Here is a 6,000-nt window from a genome sequence, read left to right on the forward strand (position 1 = left end):
CTTCTCACTCGCAAAAAGCTTTTCAAAAAGCTCCCCTCACTTTTCAGAAAGGATTTTACAACTCCGCCTCGCTAAAGTGTAAGTGACTAATAAGGTAGGATGCATTATTCCACCCCAAAAGCATCTGCTCTTCATCCAAGAGCAAAGCCTAAAGACAAAGAATGAAACTTTAATGATGGATTTTCACATATCAGTGAGCTGAGTGTTTTAGGGTGATGAAGGAAGACCTCTTTGTACTAAAACCTGCCCTCTCCCTGAAAAGATCACATTTTGTAGGCAGTCGCTTACTTTATCTAAGTCCCAAAGGGACTGTGTCTTTGTCACTATTATCATTATTTTTTTGGCCAATGCCCACCATAGTGCCAGGCATACGGTAAGTACTCAATAAATGTATGACATATGGATAAATGTCAGCTAACTCTTTGACAGGCGAGAAAGGCCAGTTCTTTGCCTGTAGCAGATCTGAGATGAAAGCCAACCCTTTTTAAACTCTTCACCAATGACTCATCATAATGAACCAATGCTAACTAAGGACCTACTGCATGCAGGTCACTGGCTGGACCATAAAGGCATCTCTCCAAATTGACCAGTTCACTAGTTAATCAAGGTTTCATTCATTCATTCACTCATGCAAGTCATTGCTGAGCACCTGCCATGCTAACTGTGACTCTAAAAAGGAAGAGGGTACAGCCTTGGCCCTAAGGATCTTGCCTTGTAGCATTTTGGAAGTTGTATGTAGAGACACCCACTGTGGCAGGGAAAGCACCAAGGCAGGGAAGGGAGAGAAAGCTCAAGTCTCCTAGGAAAAATCCTTGAGCTCCAAGCTGGTGAGTAGAGATGATTCAGCAAAAGCCTCCTAAGGATTTGGAGGAACAAAAGACACAGAGGGCTTCTCCTCCCGAATGCCTTCCTCCAGGGCCTGCCCACCACACTCACGACTGCCCTTTTTCCTTGGGGCCTCAAAAGACTTAAAGAAAGGTGGTCATTATGCCCATTTCATGGGTGAATAAACTGAGGTCTGCCACCCCCCCCCCGCCCCCGGCAACTACACAAAGACCACATACTAAGTAAGTGGAACTGGAAGTCCCCTATCTCCACACCGTGTCCTCTTTATCCTGGGTCCCAGAGATGTGTGCCTGACACAACAGAGGAGTCACCTTTCTCTATCCTAACTCAGTCTTATTTAGGTCAGGGGTGACTTTGCTGCTACCATCACCAACAGCATCCCCATCACTCACATTTATTGGACACTTACTCCTTGCCAGGCTCAGTGAGAAGCAGTTTGCAAACATTAACTCAAAATGCTCACAGTTCCTTTATTATCCTCATTTTAAAGATGGAGAAACTGAAGCCCAGAGAGGTGACATGACATAACTAGAAAGTGCTAGAACCAGGATTTAAGCTCAGGAGATCTATCTCCAGAGCCTATGCTCTTTACCACCACACTGTGCTCCCTTAGTGCACCTGAGGAAAATGAGGCTCAGAGAGGTTTAGGGTCTCTCCTGAAGTCACACAGCAACCAAGCACTGGAGCCAGGATTCAAACTCAGGTCTGTTTGCTCCCAGCATCTCATACTGCAGCCCCTAGAGGCTAAAAAGGCTGGCTTAAAGAAACAGACAGGGGTGGGGAACAGGAAGGAGAGGTGGCTATTTTTGTGGTGCCTCCTTCACTCTTCTAGCACATCAAGGATCTCCATCCTGGGTGGCAGCTGAATAATTTAAGCTCATCACTCCAGCCCACCACTACTGGGTCCCGGATTTATTTTTATCCCAGGTTACAGCCACAGTGCTTAACAGAAATAAACCATGCTGTTTGCTTCTCATCGCCTTTACATCAACTCCTGATTTGTCTGCATTCATGACCAGCTCCCAACTTGAAGGCGATAAAGAGCAGAAGATAAGCCCATATGTCATGGCAATTTTTATTAGAAAGTGTCAGATTCTCTATGACCCACAGAGAAACAGAGAGAGAGGGTTAAATAAAGAGTAAATATCTCAGCTTACAAATAGACCCCCAGAGCAGCCACTCTGACCAGACCCACAGCCTTAGATAGGCAGCCAGGATGTGTACAGGCAGCAAGAAAACAGAAGGCACAGCAAGCCGGGGAGACCGACTTCCCAGGCCACCATTTCGGACTGCAAGATCTCTGGCCACTGCCTCCCTCCCACCACTGAGAAAGGAGATGTCCTCACTTATCCCCACAGCTATGCTTCCTGATCACCTCACAGGATAGAAAATTGGAAAGGAGCTGCTGAAGGTCCTCCCCCTGCACCCCGGTTGGGTCAGGGGAGTGGCAGCTGCTGGAGCCAGGAATGAAGGCAGGTATCTTATCTTTGTATGTTGCTATGCATGACTCACTGTGTGGTCTTGGGCAAGCTGCTTGCCCTTGCTGGTACCCCTGATGACTAGATCAGAGGTTCTGAACTCGAGGTGCTCAAGTGGGCTATAGGGCATAGGCATCTTTCCAGAGTGGAGGTTCTCAAAGAGATCCTTGGTGTCTTTCTGGGATAAGTCTCTAGAGGGCTTTCAAGTGCTGCCAGATCTGGATGTCTATGCAACTGAAGCCACAAACCAATAAGACCCCTTTCCATCTGAGCACAGGATTCTAGGAACCTAGGAAAGTTCTTACAAGAGCCAGTCTCCATCCTGATTCACCCAAACAAAACCTGCTCAACACATCTGGTAAATTCCCAAACACAGGGCTAACCCTTCCTAGAAGTATGAATGCACACACACACAAATATACATACTCAATACTCATCACACAGTTATAGAGCCTCAGAGATGGAAGTGGCCTTGGGGTCACCTAGACCAGCTATTTCATAGCACAGATGGGAAAACTGAGGCCCAGAAAGGGGAGGCAGAGCTGGGGCTGGGACCCAGGTCTCCTGATCCAACTCCAAAGCTTTTTCCAGAAGCTTCTGTTTCCCTTACGCTGGTGCACCACAATGCACCAATTCAAGTGTGATGAGGGGGTAGGGAGGGCAGCCTCTTGGATCTTAACCACCCCCAAGGAAATAAGGATGGGAGGTGGTGAGTAGATGTTCAAAAAGCACCCATGGGTGGACAGCCGAGTTCCAGCTACCTCAGGTGGGCTGGCCTGCCCTACATGGCTGAACCAGTGGTTATCATGTGTATGTGTAACTGAATCACTTTGCTGCACCCTTGAAACTAATGCAACATTGCAAGTCAACTCTGGTTTTATTTGTATATATATATATATATATATATATATATATATATATATATACTCCTACACTGGATGGTTATATTGCATTGGCTGGTTATATTGCCCCAGCCCCCTAAACTTCCCTGTAATCCAGCAATTAAAGAGTTAACACTCAGCGCAGCAGGAGACCCTTGAGATCCCCTACTCCAGGGCCCCAGCCGTGGTCCAGTCTGACCAGTTAGTGCCAAAGTTCAAAATTTAAATATCACCCATGGGCCGATCTGTGGCTCCTTATTTGACTGTGGCTCCAAATTTCCCCACATTCATCATTCACACTTAGGCTTCCCAAGAAGGAGACAAAGGCAACTTCCTCCCCAAGGTCACCCAGCAAGGAAAACCTGGGATTTTTGAGGACCAACTCTTTGGTACTAACCACCAAGCATCCCTTCCCACTGCCTCACATGTCATGTCCTGCCTGAGCAGTCATATGCCTTGGGATTTTGGTGTCCCCACTTGGCTCTGGGGCTGGAGAAAGTGACTGAGTGGGCCGTGCTTACGCTTGCCAGTCTTGGGGGCTGATGTTTTATTCCTCCCACCTCCAAGAATAAGAACTGGAAGAGGAAATCCTCGGGGAGGGGGTGGCCCCTGAGATAATAGTGAAGATGCTAAAAATAAAGACATTCATTTCCAGTAAGGAAGATATAATCAAACCAGGAAGCAAAGCAAATCCCCTTTTGATGGGTCACAGATTAGCAGCAAAGGCATTTAAAATTAACTGTGAGTTTTGGATTCAGTTACAAGGGACCTCCCCCTCCCACTCACTAACAGGTTGGTGAGGCTGATCCCATCAGAATAAAGAAACTAGAGCAGGGTATGGTCTGTCCTGGAACAGATCTGAAGCTGGAGCCTGGAATCCTTCCCCAGAAGCCGAACAAACCTTATTCGCCCCTTTCCCTACTCTGAGACAGGCTCAAGGATGAAATCCCCTGGGCTTGGTGCACCCTCTGTGTAATCACTTACAGGTTATACCACCTGTGAAAATAAAACCTTGTCTGCTCAGCAGACAGCTGGCTGCTCCCCTCTGACCTGCCTGACCACTCATTCCAAGAAAAATGTGATCCTTTCATGTCTCCCAGATCTCTCGTCTCAGGAAACTGTGAACAGGTAAGCTTGCACAAAATCACCACAATTAAATTACTCAGCTGTCCCTGGAAGATGGTACAATCTGCACCCGCTCCTAGGCAAGCTTCACTTAGCATGCCTACGTTACCCTAAGCAAGGGTTAACTATCCAGCCATAAGTGATCCTCTCTCATCCAGAGTCAGGGTGCCCACCCACTAGATCAGAATACCCAGAGACTGTCCATGCCAGGCTGGCCAGTACCACAAAGGGTTAATTCACTCAGAGAACTGCTGGCTACTTTCAGAAGCTTCTGTTGCAAGGGAGAGGACAAATTGGGCAGAAGCCACAATTTTGATTGCATTGCCTAAAACATGAGCATATTTTACCCCTACCCCGGGCAGTGAGCCGAAATCTCATTTGGCTTTGGGGTGCTGCTTAGGCAATCAAACACTGCAGAATGTGGGCAAATAAATGTGGTCATTCCTCAGCACCCTTTCCCTCCCACCTAACCTCTATCCCACCAGGTCATGTACACACCTCGTTGCAACTGAGACTCCAATACCCCTAGCCCATTTACACAATTGAGAAGAATATCACTTACCAAGACACCAGAGGATTGCAGGGGGAATGGGCGAGCCAAATTCTTGCCAACTCCTCTCTTCCCTGACGGGTGGGAAGATGCTAACTCTGGATGACTTGGTTTGAAAGCTCAGCGGAGGTGCCTGAAAGAAAATTGTTCATTTGACTTTCCTACTCTTCCCAAAATAAAATCAAAGCAACTGCACACACACACACACACACACACACACACACACACGCACACGCATACACGCACACACACACACAGAGCAACTATTCCTAAATCACGAAGATCCAAGATGAAAAGAAATACCACTGCGGGAAGAGGAGAAAACTCAGACCAGTCAGTCGACAAGGTAAAGACAGTGGCTCCCTCAGCCTGCCCTCCACATGGATGAAGGTTTTCACTCTGTGAATCTCCCTCTCTTTCTCTCTCTGTCCTCTCTCCCTTTCTGTCTCTTTCTCTTTCTCTCTGTCGTCCGCGTAGGCAACTCCGGGGCTGCTGGCAGTAGACGAATCAATTGCTTCCCCGGTGCGGGAATCAGTGGCGGCTGCCACCACTGCTGCAAAACCCGGTGTGAGCAAGGGAGGGGGCAGCAGTTTCCCGGAGCAGGGGGAGCCAAGTCTGCCTTCCCTCTCCGTGATTTATGTGTGAGGTACCTGGAGAAAGAGGGGTGGGAGCCCGGGAGGTGAGACTGGGCGCACCAGAGATCCTAGCTGGTGGAAATGGCAATCGGGAGATTGGCGATCAGCACAGCGGACAGCGCTAAAATGCGGCGGCGGAGGGATGGGCGGGAAGCGAACCCTCAGGCTGCGAAGTTAAGTAATTGGATGGTTAGAGCAGAAAAGGGGGAGAGTCCAGGGGAGGTGGGGGGGGGGGGAGGGGCGGGGAACGGGACCTCTTGACATCACACAGTGAAGTCAGTGACAGCCTACCTACCACACACTTGTTCTAATCTTGTCGTTCACTCTCGAAGCAAAGAAGCTGTAACTTTACATCCCCTTTTCCACATACGCCCCCAGACTTTCACTGCTCGCTCAGAAAAGAGTTTGACCCCAGTGTGGGAGTCTCCAAGTGGCTCCTCCCCACCAAATCAGCCTAGCTGACCTGTCCTCACCCACACTACTGC

General features: G+C 48.5%; 1 protein-coding gene across 2 annotated transcripts in view; it reads right to left on the reverse strand.

The window, feature by feature from the left end:
- RPH3A (rabphilin 3A) overlaps positions 1-5,750 on the reverse strand; it is a 101,795-nt gene extending 96,045 nt beyond the window's left edge. Inside the window, exons 1-2 of one of the 2 annotated variants that reach the window (XM_086348138.1) lie at positions 5,531-5,750; positions 4,893-5,013 (exon numbers count right to left, since the gene is read on the reverse strand). The gene's annotated coding sequence lies outside the window, so the exon portion shown is untranslated. Of the gene's footprint in view, positions 1-4,892; positions 5,014-5,183 lie in introns of both variants that reach the window. The other variant, XM_086348140.1, reaches the window with a different exon arrangement.
- Between the last annotated feature and the right edge of the window lie 250 nt (positions 5,751-6,000).

The sequence above is a fragment of the Bos grunniens genome, chromosome 17 (assembly GCF_055505025.1).
Source record: "Bos grunniens cultivar Pamir isolate PY7600 chromosome 17, Bosgru_T2T1.0, whole genome shotgun sequence".
NCBI lineage: Eukaryota > Metazoa > Chordata > Mammalia > Artiodactyla > Bovidae > Bos > Bos grunniens.